Genomic DNA, 27,376 nt, shown 5'->3' on the forward strand with positions numbered 1-27,376 from the left:
AATAAAAAATAAAAAACTATGGCCATTCTCCATATTTCCTAATAGCACCTGTGTGAGTTGAATGTTGTGGTTAGTTCCATGAGAGAATTGTATGTGTTGCTCTGTGTACATCCATGTCACTTGATTCTGAGTGTGCCTGTGCATTTGTTTTTGCACATTTGTGTGTTTCTCTAGATATATATACACACCAAGATGCCAAAGTCCACATGTTTAAACAAAAAATGCCATGTCCATTAGATCATGATTTTGCATATGAGTAAATAGAGCAAATGATAAACTTTCCATGGGTGCAGTTCATTCCATGCCAAGAATACCTCAATTAACCTTCAAAATATATCCCATCCAAACCTGGAAAATTTTCATGACATTCAATAAGAAAAAGCTCAGTTTCATTCCTGTCACTGCACCAGTAGCAACTTCACTTAATAACAAACCTCACCTGTCAATAGGCCCTGTATTTAGTCAGGGCATTTGATTGTTCATCACACTTCACTCATGACAGTTTTTCACGTTCATATACATTTTCTCTGAGAGGTGTCAGAATTCATTTTCCAATCCTATTCTAAGCACAAAGTTCTGGACAGGGTCAATCCTTAACAGTGACCTTCAGGTCCACCAGCACTCTGTGCTCACTTATGGTAGGAATCTGAGACAGGGAAGATGCACAGGACAGAGTTTCCTGTAGCTAAGGAAGGGATTTGTTTGCATGTTCCAACTGACATTGAAACCTGCATTTTTGGGTCGTTTGGTAGACAACACTTTATGGGAAACATGTTTAAACTGGAGGGATTTTCATCAAGGATGACCAATGCAACTGCAGCTCATCTAGTTACAGAGCTAAAGATGGGCTCCAGTGAAGGTCAAGCTCAGCTCAGCAGTGGTGTCTGATCCCACAGTTTAGGTCTGTGCTGCTTCCTGTGTGCCCTGCAGGATATCACATTGACAGTGTCTCTGAAATGTCTTCACATTGTTGCTCTCAAATGCTATCCAGGTCCTCCTAATCATACATACATGGACACTGACACTGACTGGTCACTGGGAGGGTGGAACCACTGAGCTTGTCATTCCTCCTCATTTCTGAGCTCATCCCTGGGCATAGTGTCTTCATCTTAGTCCCTATCAGCATTTGTTGAGTGCCACTCTGTGCTAAAACCTCTCTTGTCCAGCATGTGGGGCTTCACAGTGAGCCACTTGTCCACCTGGGATCTCACCAGAACCAGCCAGAATCATTAGGGAAGTTTAGAAGATAGCATTGTGTCCAAGCTCTGCACCCACATTTCTCATCAGCTCTAGGTGGGATAGCCTGACCTTATGGGGAGTCATCTGGATTTTAATGTTGATTTTGTTGATGCAGAGTCCTCAGTCCCTCAGAGAGTTCCTGGCCCTTTTGCATGAGTCTACAGTCTACTTACAAATGAGGAGTGAGGTTAAGCTAGCAAACAGCTATCCAAGGAAACCCAGGGGAAGGAAATTCATGCTTGCTTCATTTTCGAACTCCAGGTCTTGGCCATACAAAATAGCAATCACTATTTGGATATGGTGTGTATTTTTAATTTTATTTAATTTTTGATTAAAAACCTTCAAAGTCTCATCCAAGTTCCACATTTCAAGTGGCCAGTAGACCCATGTGCCTAAGGCAGTGAGCCACTCTCTTGTGGGCCGCTGCTGTGATGATGGCACAGTATTTGTTCTGTGAGTTTGTATTCCTGAAACTGTTGGCATCACAGTTAGCATGTCAGCTTGGTCTGTTTCAAGGAGAGAGTAATAATGTGCCAATGGAAGTAAGTAATTAAAATTTGACTCCTTCAGTTCCACTCTCAATCTTGAAGGTTTTCAATTGTTTGCAGCATCCTGTTTGAGGCCTCTGACTCCCCAGAGCTAAGAGAGGGTCTAAGAAGCCACAACAGAGATCAAGGTGATACTATTAATATTAGTATGACTCTGTTTTTCTTGCTAATAAGAAAACCCTTGAGACTAAATAATTTATACAGGTGGTTTAGCTTACAGTTCTGGAGATACAAGAGCATGGCACTGGCAAACACTTGGCTTTAGTGAATGCCCTCTTAGCTGCATTTCATAATTGGTGGTGTCAGCATGGATGCAGGTGCAGGAGGGAGACATCACATGGGGAGATAGGAAGCCAGCAGGGATCAGATGATTCATTTTCTCTTCTTATATAACCAGGATCTAACAAGGGTTTGACAAAACTATATTCCTACTTCTGAGTCTCATACCCTTAAAAGACCTCATCACCTCCAAGCAAACCCTTCCTCATACAGGTGTCACAACTGTCTTCATGACCATACTAAGGACCAAGCCTCAATCACACAATTCTGTGCAGTACAAATATCATGAACCCAATTTACCATCATGAGCTTAATTGTGACAAAGAATGCATGAGACAATCTTAAGTAATGCTCTTGCTGATTTTTGTGTCTCTAAAGGTTGGACATGGAGCAAAGTTTATGATTCAAGCAGTGACGAGGAAGAGACTGCAGGTAGGAACAGCCCTAAGGGTATGACAAAATGGGAAAAGTTTCCTTCTAGGAGTTTAGTTCCCCTAACTCATGTGGAAAATGAAGAGTGGGCATGAAATAGAAATAAACAGAAATATGTATTGCTTTTATAAAAATAACAGTTAATAGTCGTCATGTAGCTTGGCTTTTATTATTGGCTATTTTTTTTTGGCATTTTGCATGAAAGAATTAATATGTACTTTAGGTTTGATGCACAACCGAAGGAATCTAGTGGAACACACTTTCATAAAGTGACTTTGTGAAACTGTAATTGAAGCTCTCACTAGTGCTAAGCAGTAAATAAATAGTCACTAATTCCCTCTGCATGTTCTCTTCTTAGAGCAGCACTTTCTCTTCTATGTTTTGTCTACTCCTGGTTTAAAATAAACTCCCAACTGTGAGGGACTTAAAGAAAATTGTTTCAGTGCTCCCTGAACAGGACACTGTGTTCTCCTGTAAAATAGTGGGGAGAAGTTCCTCCTTCAACATGTCTAACCTCCAGTCTTTATCTAATTCCCAAGCCCTGTGAGTAGGAGGAAAATCTGAATGTGCTTGTATTCAAGAGGCCTAATTCCAGAAAATCAGGGAGACTGTGGCGGCCTCTTGTAGAAAAATGATGACACAGACATCCCTACTGAGTACAGTGACAGAATGTGAACTGGAAAAGAGCTCTTGGGATCCTAGATCTATTTCTCATTGCAGAGGTGAGGTGATGGAGGCTAGGAGACAGGAGTGCAGACAAGATGAAGAATGCAGAGCTGAGACTTTGGCTCTAGGACACCAGGAGCAGGAGCAACTCAAGTTCTCACCTTGACTTTAACTCTGCTTTTCCTTTTTCTAAGACCACATCATCACCATCATGGCCATGGTACACAGAGAAGACATAGAAACTGATGCAGAGGAGGAGGGGGAGGAGGAGGAGGAGGAGGAGGAGGAGGAGGAGGAGGAGGAGGAGGAAGGGAAGGATAAAGAGAAGGAGGAGGAGAAAGAGGAGGAGAAAGAGGAGGAGAAAAGGACCAGAAATCTGTACATAATTGATTTCCTATTGGTTCTCTTATTTATCCTTTCTTATGTACAGCTTCTGTAGCTTTTATATGTTTCATATTTCCCACATTTATGACTTTTCTAAATGTGCTTTCCTCATTCAGATTTTTGAGGTCCTTGTACCTTTAATTTCTGTTAAATCTCTCTGCACTAGCATTCTTAGTCTTGCCCTGGTTTTGACCACAGGCCACACCACTGAATCATGCTGAGCAATACTGCATGTCCATGCACTGAGCTTGAGTGCAGGGGGCTTCAGAAGTATTGAGTTGTTGCCTGATGCATGAGACAGGAACCATATGGTTCTGTTTTACTGACCACTGAATAGCTGGGTTCTCCTGCCTTTGCTGGCTCTGAGCATGCATGAATTTACCCTTCCTTTACTAGGTCAAGATTACACAGTTGGAAAGTAGTTCCCATAACATGAATTGTTTCCAGGGGCCCTCTCCTGGTTTAAAATGTGGGCTCATTGCAGCAAAAGTGATGAAGCAGTTTAGGAAGTGGCAATTTGAGTGTGGAAAAAAATGGGAGGGAGAGCAGAGGTCAAAATTAAAATATTCTCCATTGCTTTCTTAAATTTCTTTGTTGTACTTTATGCAGTGAATCAGAAGAAATTAGAGCACTCAAGTGTCCCCAGTTGCATGTGACCATGGCCTTGCAAGGGGAGGTACAATTTTATTAGAATCAGTGCATAGAGCTGTCTGAGGATAGGGCTAAAGAGGGTAGGGCTGGAGGAGCCAGGGTCCTTGCTCCACCATGTGTCATCACAGGTGCTGCTCCTCAGGGTCCCAGATGTATGCTACTCAGCCTTTACACCCAAATGTCCTAGAGAACCCTTCCCATTGCCTCATGTTTACTCTCTAGGGGAGCAGCTTCAGAAGGTTCTAAAGGTGAATGTCTATGGGAATTTCCTCCTGAGGACACTCATAGACACTCTCTGACCATAGACAATACCCTAAGCTGAGGGCAGCATACCAGCCTCAGTGCTCCCTGCCCAGACCCCAGGAGAGATCAGGGCCCAAATTCATCTTGCATTTCCTGAGAACAATTGTGGTCCTGGCCACTCTCTGTGGCCAGCAACTCATCCCAAGTGACCTTTTTACCTGATTCTGTGTGATAGACTGTAAAACACCTGGGAGAGAAGTAATTTCGGCCCTGGAACATAGGAGAGATGATACCTATAGTGCACCGCACCTGGAATTAACCAGCAAGACGTGGAGCAGGAGCTGTTTTTATGGTTCCAAAGACATAACAATCTATTATGTATAGAATTTACAGATTTGTGTGTTCTTTAATAATTTTAATATTAGTCCTTCTTGTTAAATTTTTATATAAAATTATATTTCCTTGATAAGAGTTTCTTTTTCAACTCATTCTATAAAATAAAACACACTAAAAAGAGGTAGATATGCCTGAGGTAGATCTCAATGAATTACAAAGTAGTTACCCTGGTGACCCCCATCACCATCAGTACTCTCCTCCCATACCCCTCAGTTTGCTTTTTAGGTTGTTTTTCAGGTTGGTATTATAACATTCACTAAATTAACAATGTGGGTGAGTAGGAGAAATAAAATGAATAATTAAATTGCAAGCTAAGTGAAATCCCAACTAAATTTCATAAGTGTTTAATTAATTGATCCATTCATTAGCGTATCTCAAGACACCCAATATAAGAAAGGGCTGGGAAACAATTGGCAATTCTCATTTATAAATATTGTGGTTTTACATTTTTGTATCCTTTTCTCAAGAAGAATTTTTTTGTAATGTATCACATACATATAAAACAAGTTGGAAACATACATTATAAACTTGTATCAATGGTGATAAATACATTAAATGACATGTTTCTCATTGGAAATAGGTTGGTTTCTATATAGAGAGAGCATGAAAACTACTAAGATAATAATAAAGTCTAGACAAAATATAAATGTCTGCTCTATGGTAACATATAGGCATCACTCCAATCTAACCATGCTAAAATTACATAATACTGTAGAAAAGGTCTTGAAACTATATACTTTAATAAGAAGTAAATTCAATAAAGAATGATGATACAGGGATTGGGATTATAGCTAAGTGGTAGAGTACATACCTCACATGTGTGAGGCCATGGGTTTTATCCTAAGCACTACATATAATAAATAATATAAAGGCATTGTGTCCATCTACAACTAAAACTGTTTGATATATTTTTTAAATGATGGGCTGGGGATATAGCTCAATGATAGAGCACTCGCCTAGCCTATGTGAAGCACTGGGTACGATTGTTGGAAACCACATATAAATAAATAAAATAAAGGTTCATTGATAACTAAAAAAAATACGTAAGAGAAAAAGTACTGAGAACCAATGCATTCAGATTTCAAAATTCATGCTTCTTTTTCATTGATCCAATAATTTGTCAACTAAGTTTTCAAAATTTGTTCAGAGCCAACATTACTCATAAATGTTACTCATCTATTATTTCATAAATTTACTTTCCCAATAATAAAACATACAAAATATTTGATAAACATACAGAATATTCAGATTAACTATATTTGACATGAAGATGAAAGAAATCATAGAGTCATTTTTCACTGTCAATGTTACCTGCTGCAATGACCACAGGCAAGGAAAGGCAATAACCATTTAAGTGATCAGCAGGCAGGCATGGTCAGGTCATTACTGGGCAAAGAGTTCAGAGATTAGAAGTTCATAGTTGAGTTGCCAGTGTCAGCTCCACCTTCATTCACAATCCTTTGGAAAGGATGGACACACATATTGTGCCTTCGGACTTTAGTAGACACTGCACCTCATACACCATTGGGTTCAAAGGGCACTCAAGAACTGAAGTGGCTGGTGCCAACGTGTAAGGTATTTGTAGGGTGTGTAGATCAACCCAGCCTCTGGCCCTGGAGGGGCTATCACAGCATCAATGTGAGGAGTTCCTTTTGGCATGACAGAGGTCTGTATTTGTCTGGTCAGAGGTATTATGGTAGGGTCAACTGGAGACGAGTACTCAGGGTCACTGGTGAAAGAAAATGTGCAGCCCCAGGTATGATCCTAGGAGCAGCCTGGGCTGTTGCAACAAGAGAAAAGGCAAGGGTAGATGATTTAGTGTTGGCACCTCTGCAGGTGTCATTCAGACGACCTCCCTCTTCCCAAGCAAGGATCCTGCACTTGCATTTCTAGACTACTGTGGGGGAGAGGGGCAGGGGTGTTAAGCTGGGATAGGCAGAAGGATCCAAGAAGCAGGACACAGAGCACAATCTTTCCCAAAATATCATCTGGAGTAGGGGGTGTATCAGAATTGCTTAGACTTACATTTTTCATGACATAAAATTTAAAAAGATACATTTCACATCACTTACTACAGACACTACATGCATGTGTATATGATTACACATTCAGCTGATAAAAATGCTTCTTGAAATAACACCAATCTTGCTGCTTGCTGGACCTCAGCACATCATTTCTTTCCATCATATTCTACTGTATTCTATTCTATCAAATCTGCTTTATCCTATTTGATTGGTTAATCTCACCAAAAACTACTATTCTAACATCATCTCCAATCAATAGGTTCTTAACTTTGTTTTAATGACCCTAGTATAAAAGCATCCCTCCCCTGCCACCTGTATCCAAGATTATTATTTTTTTTAGGGGAATGGGGGATAACTTGAAGCTATTTCCTTCATGTTCTTCACAAACATAACCAATCTTGACAATGAAGGAACAAAAATAAAATCACCTTCAAAATGAAAAGAGCATTATGATTGGTCCCAAGATGTAGTACAGACAAGAAACCCATCTCCACATGTGCTGACCTGCGACATCCTCTGTGGTATCAAGGAGCAATACTGAACATTCTTATAATGTTGGCCAATAAGGACCCGTACTTTATCTCATCTTGAAATATGTTGGTTCTTAGTGCTATACAGTGTGGAAAAAGAGTCTCTCTTGCTGGTGTAAACTTGGTTAGCAAATGTGTACATCTCCCCAAGTGAACAACCACCTGTACAGCGAAAATAGACACTGACTCCTATGCCTGTGCTGGACACTGTGTATATGTGTGTATTGAATCCTGAATTCTAAGTGAATGTCAAATCCTTGGAGTAAGAAAGCAGTGTTCAATTTTAGCTTTTGCTGTTTTCCTTGATATTGGCGCAGATGATAAGTAAGCGATTCCCAGAGCTGGAAAGGACGAGGTAAATGGAAGCTCTATATAATTTCCACCTCAGGAGAACCATCTGGTCATGTGCACGGGCAGCAGACATCCATGCAGGGGACATGAGGAAGTTGCTCCCTGCTCTTCCAGAAATCCTTCCTGGCTTCCAGCACCTATATGGAATCTTCCCCACTCTGCATTCTTAGCAAAACATGGATTTCACTCAGCACAGTATCTTTGTTCTACTATATATTGCTTTTGATTGTTTTTCCACTCCTACTCCCCTATCCCTGAGCTTTAAACTTTCAGAAGATAGTAAACATGAATTTCTACTCTAAGCACTTATAACATATTTTGTAGGTTAGAAAATTTAGTAAATTAGCATCACACTAAAAATCAATCATCGACATCTTTTTTTTATATAACTTTATTTATTTATTTATTTTTATGTGGTGCTGAAGATCAAATCCAGTGCCTTGCATATGCGAAGTGAGCGCTCTACTGCTGAGCCATAAACCCATTCCCTTGACGTTATTAACTGTCATGCAGATTATAGAAGAAGATTTGGGGCAGGACATACCAGGGGTTGTTTTTGACAAGAGAATTTTGAAATACTTATACATATCCAAGTCAAATGGGCAGTTGGATATGTAAATCAGAAATTCAGAGTTGAGGTTGAGGCAGGAGAAAAAATTAAGTTGTGGTAGATATGTGAGTACTCATTCCTATGTCATCCTCCCTGTCTCCTGTGATCTTGAGCAGACCTAATTGACTATTTCAGATTTATGGGCTCTAAGTGAAAAATAAAGAAATTTTCAGTAGTTGAGTGAAACCAGGAATGCTCTTCTTCACCGCTCTGCAAACAGGGAAGCCACATGTTTTAGGTGGAGCAGCTACAACATAGAGGACACTTTGAGAGCTTCAGCCCCTGAATTATGTGCAGCAGAGCTTTTGCCCCACCTCTATCTTCTGTGATCAACATGAGGAATGAATGAGCAACAAATTGTTGCTGCATTAAATCATTGAGAATTTCTTACCTCAGTATAATGCAGCCAATCCTGATGAATTTGCAACTCATCAGTGTATGTACATCATTTGGAGACTGAAATTATCTAGGGAGTGGTTATGCATAGAAAGAAAGAGATCTAAGACCATGCTCTCAGGGAGTAGAGGCAGAAAGAACAGCAGAAACTGAGAAGGATTAGTCAATGAGAAAGGAAGAAAACCAGACGGCAGCCACCAATATTGCATTTTAAGGAGGTATCAGCAGTAACTGAGTCAACTGTAGCTGGTAGTAATATGAAGATTGGTAATTAACCATGGGAATTATTGACTTGGTGGTCAATCATGGATGACCCTTCTTATGCTGTATCTCATAAATTATATAAAAATAAAAGTGATTGTAATCTCATATGTTAAAAAGGTTCATGTTAATTTTGAAGGATGTTTTGTGTGTGCATCTGTGTGTATTAGTTTTTTTGTAACATTCACAGTTTAAACTGCTGTAGTAAATCTGATTTAAAAAAAATCTTGGAATGTCCTACTGTATCATATATTGAATGAGACAAAATTTTATGGTTTATGTGAAAATGCTTAATTCATTATAATACCTTTATTTACTTTTGCTGCCTAGAAGGATGCTATCTTCTAATTTAAAAAGCATCAGTCCTCAGTCACATGAGTAGCGTGAAGTCAATGTAAGAATCACTTCTAATCGGGAATCAAACAATTTAGAGTTGTAATAACCTATGACTATGAAACGATGGCAGGATGAAAATGTATAAATAATTTTAAAATCATTTGAATGCTGCCAAAATGATCATCCACTATAGTGTTCCATATGCCAGGAAGTTGTAGCATCTGAAACTTTTACTATTTCTGTGACCATCTGTGTGTTTTGTATAAATTATGACTCTTGAACTGATAAAACACTAGAGGTAGAAAGCACATTTATACATTTGGGGAAATGAATAGATTAAAAACCGGCAGTTTGGTTTCAAAGTCAGTGTTTTTATTTAGATCAAAATTGTTTTTTGCTTTATTTTCCTCCTTTAGGCAAAACTAAAATTGAGTATTTCAAACTTAGATCATAAATGGAATGCTTGAAATTTTTTTCTAATACTTCAAAAAATTGAAAATAAATTCTTAGGAGATGTTGGTTACAGATACTTTATGTGAGTCTTTTTTCCAAGCTTTGTATTCAAATGATTGTTTTCATTTCTGTTACTAGTGTACTTTGCCAAATGTGTTGAGTACGAATGAACAGAAGATTAAAGCACATTACATTTTTATGAAAGGCAATTGAAAATTGCATGGTTATTGCTACAGTTTTTGTTATAGGAATTTCTAGAGATCTTTAATGTGGTGACTTTCTTTGTTGAAAATTTGAAGTACACATCTCCCAGCTGTGAGAACAAAGACACACCCTGCAAAAAGGGGAAAAATGTAATTGAATTGTAGCTGCACCTGTATTTTTTATATTCTTAAAAAATACATTGGCTTGGATTCTGAGCCAAATTTTAGGTCCATGATGATCATAAACCAAGAATATATAAATCACCTTTTCTTATTCCTCTACATGACAAGAGGATCTTTTAAAACCCTTCCGGCAAGCTTTTCTTGGAATAAAAGATGTCTTAAATAATATTTGCCTCTAGTTGTTTCTTAGACATGAATATTTACATTTATAGTTAGAAACAGAAGTAGTTTAACTTAGAGACTAGTTTCAGTTGACTTACTTCATGTGTTTGCAACTTAGAATAAATGATATTTCATCAATAGAGATGAATCAGAGGAATAAAGTCTTCCTTTTTGATGTACAAAAGCATTCCTATGAATTGCACAAGAAGGAATGTGCTTCTTTTATTGAACTACATTTTGGAAATATTGTATTTAAGCTCAAGATATTTTGTAGGAGTGCAAAAAGAGAATGATAATATTAAAAAATAGTGCACAATATTTTCCTGCTCAATCAAAAAATGAAAATTACTCTTGAATTAAGTAAAAAGTTAAATTTACTATAAAGTTGACATGACAAATATTTTCCTAGATTATAAAAGGTTGTAAATATTCATGATGATGGTCACTTACAGGATTAGGTAGAATAAAGGTTGATATGTACATTATTAAAGGCCCAAGGAAACCTTCAGTATAATTTTGGATTTCTAAATAGAATGAGAGATAAATTGTCAGATAAATAATGAAAGTTTTGGAATTAGTGAAGAGAGAGGAAAAATATACTCATGGTAAAAACATTGTTAAGAGGTATAAAGTTTATTAAAATTTGTAACTTATTTTACAATTGTTGGCTTAGATTGCATGGTTATTAGTATGGTTATGTTAATGAAAAAGTCAGTTTGTTTTACATTAGTGCAGTTATGGAGAGATTCCAACACAATTTCATAATGACTCCAGACATCAGTTTGATATTCTGTCTGTTGAGCTTCTATAAAGCTAATGCTCTAGTGGTAGCTACAGGAATTGCAGGCGTAGACAAGGAAGGAAATTGTCAATTTGCTATGGAGGATAGCTTATAAAAATTTTGTTTCCTTGATTTTTAGATGCATAATAAATGTATTTATAAACTAAAATATTCAGGTACCCAGTGACATCCACATGAAAATTAATGAAACAAGAGCAATTGTGGTCAGCTGTCCATATCTGTGGCCTCTATATCCATAGACTCAACCATCCACATGTTGAACATATTCAGAAACAAAAAAAAAGGGGGGGGGTGTTTGTAATGATCATATACAGATTTTTTTCTTATCATAATTTCCTAAACAATACAATATAATAACTGTGTACCTGACATTTATAATGTATTAAGCATTGTAAGCAATAGAAGATTTAAAGTATAGAGGAAGTTATGCATAATATATATACAGTACTCCACCAATTTGAGCCTTCACAGATTTTGGTATCTGAGATGGGTCTAGGGACCAATCCCTCACAAACTCTGTAGAACAAACATATGTTACTTGCCTTAACATACAATAAATGTGAGATAGCAAATTTATACCACTGTATCAATAAAACAAAATTATAGTTGTATGTATTTATGTGTAAGATCTGATAATCGATGAATAGAAATTAAACATTTTTAGATTAGTTAAGTGAATATTGATAGAAATAATAATACTTTCTCAACACTTGGTACTTAATACCTATGAAATGTTTATTGAATGTTGCAAGTTAACATTTCAAAGCTTGTATTCAGCACTTCTATTTAAATATATCACATAAATGAATTTGAAAAGTACTTCATTTTTAACCTAAAATTTTCCAAACACGTGTAAAGCTTTAGAAACAGTTATTGTTCAAACATCAATAATGTAATAGCTATTATGTATTTGAGAATTTACGCATATTTAATGTTTTATATTATCTCATTTCATTTACTTGATTACTTAATGAATAAGCTATTTTATTTCCAGTTGTGCACAGTTACCTCACAATTCAGTTTCCCTGGGAAAACAAGATGTTAGTGGTAAGATGTTGGTTGTAGTAGGAACTTAACGTACCACTTCTTATGTGCTAAGCCCCATTCAGATCATTCTGTGTACATATTGACATGTTTAACTTAAAGACACCACTGTCAGAGAAAGTTTGCTAGTGCATTAGCTGATTCCAAATTGATTTGTAGGCGAGAGGGACAACAATTTGGGAACTAGTTTTGTTTGTTGATAACACTTTCTACAGGGTCCTATAGATTTTGCTACATATACGATGATTTTGATAGGCTGTCAATGTAAATTTCAACTCAGTATGACTATGTCTCTTAGCTTCCACTATAAAATTTTGTCTTATTTGAAATGGTATGGAGATGTTATGGTAATCTTGAAATCAGGCTTGTTAATTTCAATAATTAGTTCATATTATTTCCAGTAATGAAATCTTGTAGCATAACAAAGATCTATAAAATTTGGTAAGTTTAGTAATTTCTCAAAAGATGGCACAGGAATCGTGAAATTCAACCTAAGATTATAATCTTATAGCTCAGATAAACTGAAATTATTTATTCTAAAGACTAGAAGTTTTACCTAAAAAATTATTAGAGATTATATACAGAGCGTAATAATTAACTTGTTTCCCATTTGGCAATTAGGGAAAGAAAAATTGATATCCGAAATGATATTGTGAATCAATAAGTGATTCAACTGAATTTACATTTTAGTTAGCAGTCCAAGCTGTGGATCAACAAGCTTCTTAAAGCATCAGTTGCACACTTTTTGAAAGTTATGGCGGAAAGGATTAAGCAATTATGAGAAATTATCTAATAAATAGGAAGTTAATTTACAGAAAAAATTAATTGATTTAGTGGTTTGGTAATTTTGTGTAGATTCAATAAAACATAGTAAATACAAAACAGTGTACATGGTAAGTTTTGCCTGGACTCAATTATGAAATTCTAGGATGATTTTCTTCTTAACGACTCTGTCATTTTTTTCTAATGATTTTATTTTAGTATTAAAAAGGACAGCTTGAAAGATATTAGTCTTTTCATGTTTGAAATTCTTATCAGGCATAATAACCCTTTGTGACATAAACATTTTCGAATGATTTGTATTATTCTTTTGAGATAAGCTGTCTTTGAATTTTTTACTATTCTTCCTACCTGTCCTTAAAGCAGTCTTAAGTGTTTTACTTGATTAAGAAAAAAATAATTTAGATGGTAGGGAAATGATCTGTTATGTTATTTATTTCCATCAAATCTACAGTTCAAACTTAAAACATTTTGGGGGGGGCAATTTTATCTACTTGTAACTTTTTCCCGTCCTTTCTGGATCCTGTGTATCTTTGCAAGTTTCTTTGATTTCCCTTGTTGGTGCGATATTTTGGTAAAAAGCAGCTGACTCATATCCCATCCAAATCCCTAGTGTCCTCCAGATCCTTCACAAATTTGGCATTCAGCCCACTCCTTGCCAATTGCTTCCTTTCCCCCCAATTCCCACATGTCTCCCTCCTAAACCATCTGCTCCTCCTTCCTTCCTTCGATTAGTGCTTTCATCTGGTCTTCCAATTTCTTTCATTGTTCAGTGTCTGTAGCTTCCTTTCCTTCTCCTCTTCCCTAGAGGAAATGAACACACTTAATGCAGCTGATGTCATGGAGCTCCTCTTCCCTGAGAAGTTAAATTTGCTTTCCTGCAAAATAAATAAGTAGTTCTGTTGTGTGAAGGTCAAAGGAAACTGAAGGGGCGATAAACCAGAAGTAGATTTTTTCCCCCTGTGTGTCTTACAAAAAAAAGGTCAATGCACATTATATATTTTATATCTTATAAAGAGTTAAATTTTAAATTAAGTGTTTTTAAATATAAGTGTAAGTTAAACTAACATAATTCTTGTATATCAGTAACAACAGGAAGAAATGAGTTAAAAAATGAATTTATTTCTTATCCTGAATTTTTAAAATTCATAACTGAAAACACTAGATTAATAGAATACAGCATAGGCTTTCACATTATAACACTGCGTTATAAGGTTTTCACATCTGTTAAATGTATAATCTTAAGAAAGTCATTTGAACTCCATGCATTTCATTGTTTGCATCTGCCAAGTAAATTGCCTAATAGCTTACCTAGCTATTATAGGAATACAATGAGAAAATACATGCAATTGTAACACACTCTCTACATATTAGTAATGAGTTCTCTGGGTTAGTAAAGCAGTATGAGCTCCACTATGTATTTGGTCATCAAAAACTTGATGGAGAAGGAAAATCAGGGATATTTGTACCATAATAATTCCAAATATCCCACATAAGCAAGATCATTTGAATGTATATGAAAATAAATCCAGCATTATATCTCCTCTCTCCTTGTTTGTATCTATATGTGATCCACAACTGTAAGAGTATTTCCAGTTTTCACAGAATAACCATGGGTGAATATTATGAGTAATTAAAGAATTTAGACTAGTGTTAAAATGAAGAAATTGTTTTAAGTTTTGTGCTCACCATTGTTGTGCAATGAAATAGTCAACTGGTGATTCCACAAGGGAATTAAGCCCTAATGCTCTAAGGCATCCATGGTGTTATGAATCAACTCTTTTCCCATGAGTCTAGAACATTTTAGTTATGAACCATCCTTACGGGAATTGAGAAATTTTGTGATTCAGATGAGAAAGGCTGGTTTGTCTTCCCAAGGAACACCCTGAACCTTACCACAAACTCATAAATCTACTTAAATAATTGCATATACACTTATCATGTCTGGACACTAAAACCAGAAAAACATAAATGCAAGCATTCCTTACTTAGTTGAGAAGCCAAAGCACTCTTTGAAAAGATGATAATGAACTAAGGCATTCTCAGTTGTAGCACACAAGTTAATTTAGATCACAGTACAATTATTAATATAATTCTTATGAGCATTTGATGGTTACTCTAGTTTTTCATTATTCATTTACTAGATGTGCATGTACAGACTTGGATATCAGAGCTTCACAGATTTATGAAAGTCTTTATTTTTGCACATGCTATTCTATATGCCTAGAATATTCTGCCTCCTCCACCCCTTTGTCTAATTCACTCATTTTTCAAGTTCCAACTTAAAGGTATTGTCTTCAGGAGAATGTTCTACTGAATCCTACCACAGTTACTTTTTTTTTGCCAAGTATTTTATTTCTAATGTGTTCAAATCATGATGTATACATTACTTCTAACCATGCCTAAGACACATTTCAGGGCAAGCTGTATTCCTTGTATGTGTCCTATGGTAGGAGCTCAATATAAAATTTCTTGAGAAAATGTTAAATGAATGAAATACTAATCAGAAATAATGTCTTGTTAAAATACCCTACACTGAAAAGTTGCTAATTTGAACATATTTGATTTTCTTAATTTTATTATCATGCACAATTATGTATTTGTTTTCCTCAATTCGCATAATATAGAACAAGAATATCCTTGCCCCAGTTACTGGTTTCCATTGGTTTAACAATAGGAAATATTACACAGATTATTTGAACACATATATTATCTTAAGTGTGGCTTATGGCTATTCACAGAACCTTATAGATGGTGCTGATTTGAGAGATTGTGAATAGGCAATCTCTTTCATTTTTGGGGAATGAAAGGGAAGCCAGGGAAGTTGATTTATCCTGAGTCACATAATGGATTAGTCTTAAATCTGGAATAAGTGGCAAACCTCTCCATATAGATTTCTTTCTGTTTATACCTTTCTCATGACAAATTAGGTCAACCCATTTAAAACAAGACTTAACTTTGATTATGATATAGATTAACAAAAAAGCCACAAATACAGTGCTTTACTGGATTTATTTCAGACAATTTTTGACTTGCTTTGTACCCTAAATTCAGTATTTCCTATTTTGTCACTGGTACTAAAATGATACATGAAATACATAGGGTTTAACAACATTATTTATTTCTTTATTGGTTGGCTTACAATAAAAATAGCTATGGGGTTTTTTATTATTATTCTATATATTCTGTTTGTTATTAGAAAAAGGTCCAATTCATCTTAATTGAATGTCTGTGTTCACCTCACAATCTCATTGACACAATTACAGCAATTTATATAGTAATTTAATTTATGGCCATGTTGGTAAAAAAAAAAAAATCTCTTATGTCTGACGTTCTTTTTTTGAGCCCCACTAATAATCAAACCTTGATCAAATCCTTTAATTGTTAAAATATTAAGGTTATAGTATCTTCTCTGCATAATAATTTTCAGGATTCTTATGAGAATCAAGTCATAGTAGTTGAAAGTATTTTGAGGAATAACAGCCTCATTGTAAGCTTATTTTTAGTACTCCTTATCTTTAACTAATGTTCTTTCTGTACAATATTAATGATAGAGAGAATCCAGAAATCAAAAATATTTAATGTCAGTGATTAAAATTTAAATTGAATATATACTAAAAAGAACTACCCCATACCTGTAACACTGTGGTACATCCTGTTTTAACCAATTTACAAGTATCTATCAATTTTATATCTTCTTTGTATGACATATGCATTTAGTAGAGTCCAGTTTAGGGTCTGCATGCCATTCCCCCACCCCACTCCAGGTGCTTCAGGATACCCAGTTATAATTCCTTACAGAGCCCTGACAGGTCCAATTAAACTGATTCAAGAACCATAGAAAGGGTTTCAGTGCTTATATGCAGAAAGTAGTACAAGCCAAAGATTGCCAGATAGTGTGTTTTATAGCGTGTTTTGGTCACTTTGGGAAGTGATATGTATATTTTAAGTTTCTTTTAAGTAGTTAAAATGGACCTCCATCTGAGTAAATGTCTTCACGTATGTGAAAAATCTGAATAATCTCAATACAGCTTGGGAATTGTTCAATATTGGTGTTTTATGCTGTTTTGATTGTTGCCTGCTGTCAGTATTCTGATAAATCTCTTGAGATTATTTTCCTCATTTTTTTTCTCAAATAGTTATCCTCAAAACCAGTTTTGAATGTTTTCCCAAAGCCTAGTCCCACCCAAGTTGTGTTCAGTCAGAGTCCCATTAGGCAACATAGAGGACTGCCTGACAGGTCTGCCTACACTGCCTTCCATATGGAATCTGGCCAACTCTTTTGAAATGACTGGGCGAAAGCTTGGTGTGGAAGTGTGCTGCTGGTCAGCATCTACGATTCTTCAATCAGAGTAGCTCTTCTAGAAAGCAAAAAAAATGTCTCAGAAATTCGAGTAATCAGCCAAAAAAAGTTGGTGCTCATCATTCAAAGTAATTATCAATAAAGTACACTAAGCAGAAATATTATAACTCTACAGACTCAACACACATGGCCAAATGACAATGCCTGTAACAGAAATTTGAGATTAGCTTTACTATTCCACCAGAGACAGCAGACTTTCAAATGCAGTTTCCTCTTTTATTTTTTTCCTTACAATATATGCTTACTCAAGCAGCTGAGTTTCTTCAGTTTCTAAGCACTTTGATATATCTGATCAGGCCATTACATTTCTCCAAATGGCCAAAGACTAGTGGAATTTTACTACTGCCTGGGAGCACTTTGTTTAATTATAGGTTAGTAGTTTGCCAAATTAAAGGCACACTCTTTTGTGGGTTCAATGATGGTGTTCTAACCAGTTTAGTTTATTTTCAGTGTTCCCTAAATGTATAGTTTAAAGATGAGCTGCTTCCCTAAACGTATAGTTTAAAGTTTATTTTAAAGCAGTGCTTAAAAATATTATGTTTAAAATTGGGAAAAATTTAAATGAAATCAGAATATTTTTTGGTAAATTTCTCTTTTTTAAAAAATTGACTTTTCCAATTGCTTTTAGTCTTTGTGATTGTTCATGAGGACCCAAACAGCATGTGTTTCTTTCTGTTTATATAAAACCAAATGAATGGCAATCTTTTTTTTTTTTCCAAGAACTACATTTAAAAAATGCACTTATTGTACAAGGAATTCTATCCTTAAAGCAGAGTCCAAAGTGCAGAAATTGAATATACTTTTAAGGCTTAAGTTTTAAACAATTTTAAATCTGAGCCTTTTAAAGGGAGCTGGAATTTTTATTTATAATTGGCCAAGGTTAACTTTATCTGTTTCTTCATCTTGGCCACATCATCACTTTTATTTAAAGATTCTCTATTAAAGGATAATCCTAAATTTTATGCTGAGGCTGAGGTCTCCTCTAATCTAGTGCTGATTGTGCATTTTCTTTGTTTAAAGGCTAGTTGCTTTAACCAAATAGTTACCAGGAACATCTGACCATTTCAGTTTTTATCTCCTTGAAACTAAAGAATTTGATAATATGATAAATCGTACACTTGTAAAATAATGTGGTGTGCATTAACAAAATTGCTACCAGATGGTGCAGGTTTTCTCAAATCTTACAAATCTAGGTGATCACAAAGCTTTAAAGGCCCATCACATTAGAAACAGGCTTATGTTTAAGAGCATTGTCTTGTATGGGAAAATTTCAAGAGTAGTTGAGCTCAATCTATATAATACTGGCTGAAAAATGGAAATTTGTCTCTTTGAGTGGATAAAGTGTAATTTAGTAAGGAATCCATTATTTCTTATGTCTTTGCTTTTAACATACATGGTGTCACTCTTCTCTCACTTGGATATATCACATCACCATATTGTACCAGACAGTATGCTTATAGAAGATCATGTCAAATTTTCTCATCTTTATTAGGGAAACTTGTAAATATTCTGTTCACACTTTAAACATGCTACACTCATAATCTCAGGATTATATGGGAATAGGAGAGCAATTCCTCTGAATAAAAACTAATGTGGGTATTTAACTATATTTGCTCCTGCAAATGAAATGTGCATGTGTGAAATGTAAATATGCACATTTTATTTTCTGATGACAACTAGATGGATTAAGGGCAATTAGGTTGGCTGTTCGCATCAAGCAGGCTTAACTGCTGGGTGAATATGATGGAAAGTGGACTCTCAATCTGACATACTCAGGGAGTCAACGGATCACACCTGTTTTTTCCTCCAGTCGTTCGGTGTTGGTATCTACATATGTGCAAGATATAGCTAGTTTGTGGAATTGGCATGGGAAGCATTTGTTTTCTACCTAAAAGAAAGTCATCTACAGAAACTTTTCTTTGGACTTATCCAGAATGGGCTCCGATACACTTACTAAATGATCTGGAGCAAATTTCGATATTCTCTGAACCTCAGTTTTCTCATTCAAAAATAGGAAACTATACTTTTCCCTGCAAGAATATTGTAAAACTAAAGAATATGCACATAACAGTACCTTGTGGATGGCAGATGTTAGGACATTAGTACATCACAGTTCTTATTACAGCAATAATATATATTTTTAATAAATTCATTAGTGCATTTATTAAATTTACCACAGATTTACTGATGCATTGTTCATGGGTTTGCAGAAATAACCATCAATTACATTTTTTTCAGATGTTATGTTTTAACAAGTTATGCAATTTGTTCTTTAAAATTTCTGTAGAAATGACAGAAATTTAAATTTTGTTATTTTGGTGTATAGAATTTCAATTTGTTTTCTGTAATGTAATATAAAATAGTGTGTCTTAAATATAAATTCTAAACTATTAATTCTTTTTCTGAAGAGATGACGACTGAAAGTGTAAACAATTCTACATAGCCAATCTCTGTGAAAAATACAGATAATTTTATTTCTACATAGAAGGTTTGCATTTTAAATGCCAAAGTTTAGGTAAAGTACTTGTCATCATGGAATACATATTCTATGTTTAAAAAAAAAGAGGTAAGAAACTTTTCCAGTGGTTTTACTTTGACCATTAATCTTTCCTATGGCTGATATCCCTTCTTCCAGAAACTTTCCCACCCCTTAACATGGGAATTCCTAATTAGGTGTTTTTATGAAAGCAACTGAGGATTCAGGAAATCTTGATTTTTTTTTTCAATTCAAAACTGCAACAATGCAACCTAGACTTGGATCAGAAACAATTCAAAATACCAATATCCCTTAATATTATTTACCCCACATTTTCTATTCAGTATGCATTTTGTCCCTGTCATGGAACTGGACCATTTATTGAGTGAGAAAGGATATCTCAAATACTAATCCAAACAACTTTTGAACTACTTTTTAGGTAGATTTAATTTTCCCATTAATTTTGTTTTCAGAGATAACTATGGAGTCAGAGGTGGGCAGGATGCATTTATTTTAACCTTTTATTTGCCCACAAGTTAATCATTATTTCTCAGGCCATGGTGAGAAGTATCTGTAGATAACACTGTAGCTTTATTTAACCTATAGAAAAGTTCCTGTAAGTTCCATTTCAAACTTTTCTTCCAAAGATTATATTTTCTTCCTTATATAGGTGAATTTGTCTACCTTCTTCCTCTTTGGAAGCACACAGATACATTTTCATTTATATTACCATGTAGCGTAGGGGCACATGGGAGTTATTTATCTTCTTATCATGTACCTTTTATAAAATGAGCCACAAATTTGCCAAATAACTGAGCTAGATTCTAGCATAGTCTTGTGATCAATAAAAGAGAGTAAAGCGACTGGCCATATGGATATTGAATCTCTGACTCTGGCCTGATGAGCCCTGACTTCTGATTAATCAATTAAGCTTGTCACAAGCTCTTCTTGCTCCCCTTTGATGCTTTGGGATTAAAATACCACAGAACAGAAATGAGAGTTTATTTCAGTTTGCAACTATTTTAGACATGTTCATACTTCTACAGAGTGTTAGCTAATGATGTTGAACTACTTTATTGCTCTTTTGTATTTACAATTAAAAATATGGTTTTGTAAATTTTGTCATTCTCAATTTCTGAATCCAAGAATTCCTGGCATACACAGCCAGATTGACTTTGTCTGCCATGGCTTTGTGTCTTCTTCAGAATATAAGTGGATTTAAATTTCCAGAGGAGAAAATTACACAGGTCTCTGGAAAAGGCATTACCTTAGAAAGGTATTTGGTAGTGAGGGAAATTCTCACACTGGAACAAAACTATAGAGAACAACCAAGCTTAAGAACCCATAGAGGAAAAATAGGGATTTACTGTTGGAAAAGTATTTTCAGCTGGTGAACTTATAACTCCAAAGAGACAAGAGTTTAAAAATGAGCTTTTCTCCCCTCAACTACTATGAACATTTGTCATCTTTATTTCTAGAGCATAGTCATAATTCCTCCATAGATTTTAGGTTCAGTCTGTTTTAGCAGTGACTGTATGTAAATTCAGAATTATAGCCAGATGGTTGGATGAGGTGATAAAAAGCAAACCTGGTTTTGTGGGAAAGTGAAAATTGCCCATAAGACTTTGTTTTTACCTTTAAAACAGCGGGACATTGTTTCATGAGACCTGTGAAGGAAATAATACATTAACTTTAATAGCTATAAGCTAAATTAATTTTTCATATCCATGCTGAATACTGCCATGTAATCTGTCCAGAATTTTCATAGAGGTAAAAACAAATCAGCTTTTTTTTTCGCTTTTAGGAGATAGCTAGCAAAGGCTATTTTATTAGAAAACCACTCTTTATATTGCATGCTTTTTATAGGATTCACTTTTAGGTTCCAGTATTAATGACTTGGGAACCAGACACCTGGGGAATCTGCTAAAAGGCTTCAGTGAGTCATCTGCTTTGCATTTCGTCAGCACTCATTCCACTTGTCTGTCCCTAGTTTATAATACTATAAATTAGGGGGTGATTTCTCGGTTGATTGCTTTAGACTACATACCTCTGAGTGCCCCAAGAAAATGGGTTTGCAAGAGAAAATGCCAAACTCAAGTCTTTGTTCTGGCTTTGAGACACACTTAAGCAGTCAAAATAAGTATATTTAAAGAAGCCTGTGTTTCTTCTTTCTTTTATTCTTTGTTAAGATTAGGATTCATTAAAAAGGTACTCTGGTGATATAGTAGATAGATAGAAAGGTACTAATTTATACCTTCACAAAGAAAATAATCTTTTCCCTTTAAGTTAAATATGTCTCTCTGCAGGGTGGCTCTCACTTTCCTGCAATTAACAATACAGCTCTTTCTGGTGTAGACTATAATCAAATTATCATAGGTGTGCTTCTGCAGCAGCAAACAGCCAACTACCAATTTATAAATCGCTAAGAGGAAGAAATGAAAAGTTTAAAAGGAAAAATGGAAATAACAGAGAAATGCAGCTGCCATAGTCCTAGGCAGCAACTCTCCCTGGCCTGTGTGCTCAGCTGGCAGCTCACCAAGCTGTGTGGAGAGCCACTTGTTCCCACTGGGATAATTGCTGTTTCTGCATGAGCCTCTTGCTGTTTCTCTCTGATGATCAAGTGTGTTTAAACTCCTGGCTGAATTCATGTTGGTTTTCAAATGGTATTGTAAAGTGTACCAGCAAGCAAATGAAATTGGATCATGTTCTCTTGTATCTGTGTAGTCCAGGCAAACATGGGACACCAATGGAGAGCTCCTAATTGCCTACTTTTCTCTCAATTCCATTCCTAAGAGAATAATCGAAACACTTATAAGTACATTTTTTTTTCTCCTTGTAACGCTGTCCACTTTATGTCACCTGGTAAAATTTAGAATGGCCCTTCAACTGCTTTCAGTAGGCTGCTTTCAGTTTTCTTTACAAGACCTATATACTCACCCAGCATCCTTTTGTTAGACAAGATGTGTGTGTGTGTGTGTGTGTATTTGCAAATCCCAGAGGTGTTATATATATTTTAAATAGACTGTGAAAGATGAAATACATTTTGCTTTAAAATTGACTGGTAAATGGATTAGTGAAATCAACATGAATCTTTAAAAATCAAATTGAATATTCTTTACAATATGATTGAAACCTCACTGGTAAACAAACAAATAACAACAACAACAACAAAATCAATCTGGTCAATATTAGCATTCCTCTGTTTTTCTTAATTTGACCTATCTCAGGGTACTCTCAGTTTATATAATGGTCACGAGAACATGTAGCTTCATCTCCTGGCCTCTGGACAAGCAACATGAAACCAGATATGTTCCAATCAAGACATACTTAAAACCATGTGTGTGTTTTTATTCCTCCTAATCCTCCTCCCTCTTCTCCTCCCCCACCCCACTGATCTCTCCAATAGGCCTATGAAGCAGAATGAAATAGGAATAGGGAGATATGAAAATTTTTTGGAAAATGAAATGAGAGTCAGTAGCTTTCATGAAAACTAGAAAGAGTAAATAAACTTTAATAAACTTTGCTTGCCTTGAGGAATAACTGATTTCAGTTCCCTTTGTTTATTTTTTATATTTATACAAAATAAAACTTGTGCTTGGAGACTTAAATATGAATTTATTTTGCAGTGGATATACGATATCATTTAAAAGTGTTATTTTTTGTGCTAACTTAATATAAGCAGAGAATGTTAAAATTAATTTCTTGAGATACATATATTTTTAAACACATTTTTAGTTGTTAATGGACCTTTATTTTATTTATATGCCATGCTGAGAATTGAACCCAGGGCCTCACACATGCTAGGCAATCAATCTACCACTGAGCTAAAACCCAGCCTGAAATACAAATACTTAAGAGAAGTGACCAGAATAAAAGATATAAACCTTATGTCAATGATTTTTGATGGTGGAAATTTATCAAAAATTTTAATTTTTATGTCATAAATACAATAAAAGTCAGATCTCAAGGAGAAAAGCAAAATTATTAATGTGTGTATTCAGAAATATAAAGTACATACATATAATATTAAGCAATAATTAATAAAAACATGATATCATTTAATACTATGTCTTCTTTAAAGCTGTTTTTATTGTACTACTTACCTGGGGATATGCGTAAGAAATGTGGCCAAATGAGAAATACTGTATTTTCTCTGATATTATATAAGATCAGAATTATCTGAAGTATTTTTTACTTAATTATATTGTTTTAGATTGCTAACGAGTCTTTATGGATTGTTTATCCAATCCTTTGTCTATTATTTATACAATGTAATTATGCTACCAGTGTTTTTGCTTGATTTAGAGTGCAGCAAAAGATGATTATTTTTGAAATAAAGGTGATATGTGTTAAAGATTCGGATGCTTTATTCTGCACTGCCTAACACTAGAGGTTGACACCAGCCTTATCACCCAATAAAAAGTAATGGGAGTTATTTTGCTTTTTCCTTCTCTATGTTCCAAGCTCACACAAGGTTACATTTTTTTTTTTTTTGGTTATTGTTGTTAAAATTGTTGAATTAATGCCACATTTTAAGAAAGAAGAGCTGTTATTGCTGTGACTCTTCTTCATGTGTTTCTGTTGAAAGAAGTCCTTGGAGACCATCCAAATCTGTCCTGCAGCTTACTTCACCAAGGAGAATGTCTAGGGGTTATGGCTGGCCATCTGGGATACCTGCATCTCATTGTCACTAAGGAGCCATACAAGGCATTTCTGTAGTTCACAACAGCTTGTTGTCCAGTCTGTAGGTCAAGGATCCAGGCAGAACTGACAACATTGCTATGAAGAGATATCCTGCCCATGCAGAATCAGTGGAAAATTGTTTAAGAACAATAGACTAAACTACAATTCTAAAGTCTCATCTCAGTTTCTTTGGAAAATAGCATGAAAATGATTCCATGGTAAAGAACTGAGATTTTTCAGAAAAAAATCACTTCTAATCCTAGGTGCTTTAGAAAAATTTACATTTCATATTAATCCTGCTAATCAAACTGTTACTACTATAAGTGAATATTTCCAATCTTTTAGAAAATTATAAAAATTAAGTATCACACATATTTTTCATTAGTAAGATAATGCCTATGTGTGTCTTGTATGTATTACCTGAACTGTTTCTCTTTTAGCATTCTAAATCAGTATTCTATTAATCCATTATTTGGATGGTATTTCTTAAATGTCTTAGTATTTCTAGTAAAAAGCACAGATTTTTGAATGCAAAGTCTATAAAAGGAAATGAGATAAATTATATGACAGTTTGGTGGTTAGCAATTTGAAATCATCTTTGAAGCCCTTAATATAATTAGCGGTTTCGTTTTTGGTCTGTTGAATTCAAGTCACATTAGGTTAATGTAATTAAAAGCAGAAAAGATTTTGTGTAGCCAAACTAGTTAATTAGGCCCAGTCGGTTTAGTGTGTTAACCCAGAGGTGTATGGATAACATTGTGGGGTTGATGCCTGAAAAAAAAAAAATTCCTGTGTAACAGATCCTGCAAATCATCTGACTTGCTCTAGGGTAGAAAATGAAGATGTACCAAGGAGTTCATTCTAAGTTCATCTTTATTTCTGATTGTGAGCTCTGATTGCAGGGTAAGCTGTGTACTCCATAGAATAACTAAACCAAAAAGCTTACTTAATTTACTTTTTTATAAAGAAGCATGCTTTTATGTTTGCAAAGATAATACGAATTTTCTCCTGTATTCCGAAAATAAAAATAATGATGGTAGATTTTTTTTTTCATGCGAATCAGGAGATATAAATGATTTTCTTCACTTTGGGCAGAAAAAATGTACTTTATACCTGAGTTTTCATTATTGTTATTCAGTAAACAGGTCAGAAAAGGAGATAAAGCCTTAGACAAAGGGATTTCCTCTTGCTCCAGAGCAGTCTTTAAGTGTTTCTAGAGGACTTTCACTTCTCAGGAAGATAATCAAGTCTACTTACTCATAGGGACTATTTCTGCTGTATAAAATCAAATGGATTGACTACACTGAAGACTTTTATACCTCAGCGTCTTCAAAACATTTTCTTTTTAAAAAAATTCTGACTCTTCCAATGAAGAATATAAAGTTTAAAGATATTTGAGACTTTGAAAAAAAATTTTACCACCCTTCTTCTCTTCCTTCCTGTCTCCTTCCCCACAAGGAGCAAGACTACTGGGACCTTCTTTTTGTTTTGCTTTCATCAAGTATGTATATGGCTGAGGCCCCCCTTTAAGCACTGTCTAGAGCTTATGGAAATGTGGGCTTCTAATGTGGTTACCACTGGGGCTGGTAAGGTGGATGGTAATGAGGAAGCAAGACCTCTGCCTTGGATTTTTGACATAGGCTAGATGCCAGCATATTGTCTGCAAGCTGAACAGGTTCTGCTTCTGCACCCCCAGGATTATGTTAATTGAAGTAGTGCTGCAGCAGCTCAGTGTTTAACATTGTGTCTGTTCATTATACAAACTAGTTTTTGATAGGTTTACAATTTGGCTGTCAAATCCAGCTGTAGGAAGAAACCTGCCAAGAAACATTTCTTAGATTGTTTCAAATAGTGCCGTTTTCACATTTCTAGTATTTTGTGTGTGTTAGACATATTTTTCCTCCTTTCACAGAGAGAGGAAATGTCAAATTTTCTTTAAAAAGGGGCATCCTAAATTTACAATAGGTTTTACATATGACTCAACATAAATTGGTGATGGTTAATAGTACATTATGTACCAACTGAAAGCTGGTATGCTAATTTGATGGAGGGCACCATACTATGTGCTGTTTCTGTTCTGTGTTTTGAAAAGAATAGGACACTTTGTATTCCATATTGGTTGTTGTGGCAAAGAGAACTAAGGCTTCAGTTCAGCCATTGCCAAATGGCATTGCCATAATTCCTAAATCAATTTGATTTTATAGAAATGATAGACTATTATTATATATTTTTTCTCCTTTTGTCCAACTGTGTTGCTTGTTCCTTATACTTTTATGAATTTCTGTGTTTATAATCTTTGAGGAAATCAGTTTCTCTCAGGCTTAATGAAGCTTGTTTAAAATTCCATTGGAGTTGTAACATCTTTGGGATTCTTAAATGTTATTGCCAGGATACTAAATGGGATGTTGTATTTTATAGTGAAATTGTCTTATTGATGGAGTGGGCAGGGGTTGTGGGCTTGAGAAGTGTTTATACCAATTGGGGAAGTCCAATCAATTTTTTTCCAAATAGAATAAATGTGTCTTATATCATCTAATTTTATCTTCTCCTTCCATTTATCATTTTAATTCAGCCTTTCTCCGTAGTCCAGAGCTCGACCTTTAGAACAAAGTGTCTCAGAATAAGCACTATTGATGTTTTGAGTCAGATAGTTCTTTAATGTGAAGGATTACCCTGTACTTTGTAGGATGTTTAATAGCATCTCTGCCAGGTACCCACTAGATACCAGTAACACTGTCTCTGCTCCTAAGTCATTCATTCTTTCTTTCTTTTTCTTTTTTATACAAACTGGGTCTTTATATATATATATATATATATATATATATATATATATATATATATATATATATATATATATATATTCAATGAACCTTTATTTTAT

The 27,376-nt window shown here is 35.1% G+C and overlaps 1 pseudogene; it reads left to right on the plus strand.

Moving 5' to 3' along the window:
• The window catches only part of LOC144250937 (roundabout homolog 1-like), a 149,742-nt pseudogene that overhangs the window by 7,705 nt on the left and 114,661 nt on the right, over positions 1–27,376 (plus strand).

The sequence above is a fragment of the Urocitellus parryii genome, chromosome Y (assembly GCF_045843805.1).
Source record: "Urocitellus parryii isolate mUroPar1 chromosome Y, mUroPar1.hap1, whole genome shotgun sequence".
NCBI classification, from domain to species: domain Eukaryota; kingdom Metazoa; phylum Chordata; class Mammalia; order Rodentia; family Sciuridae; genus Urocitellus; species Urocitellus parryii.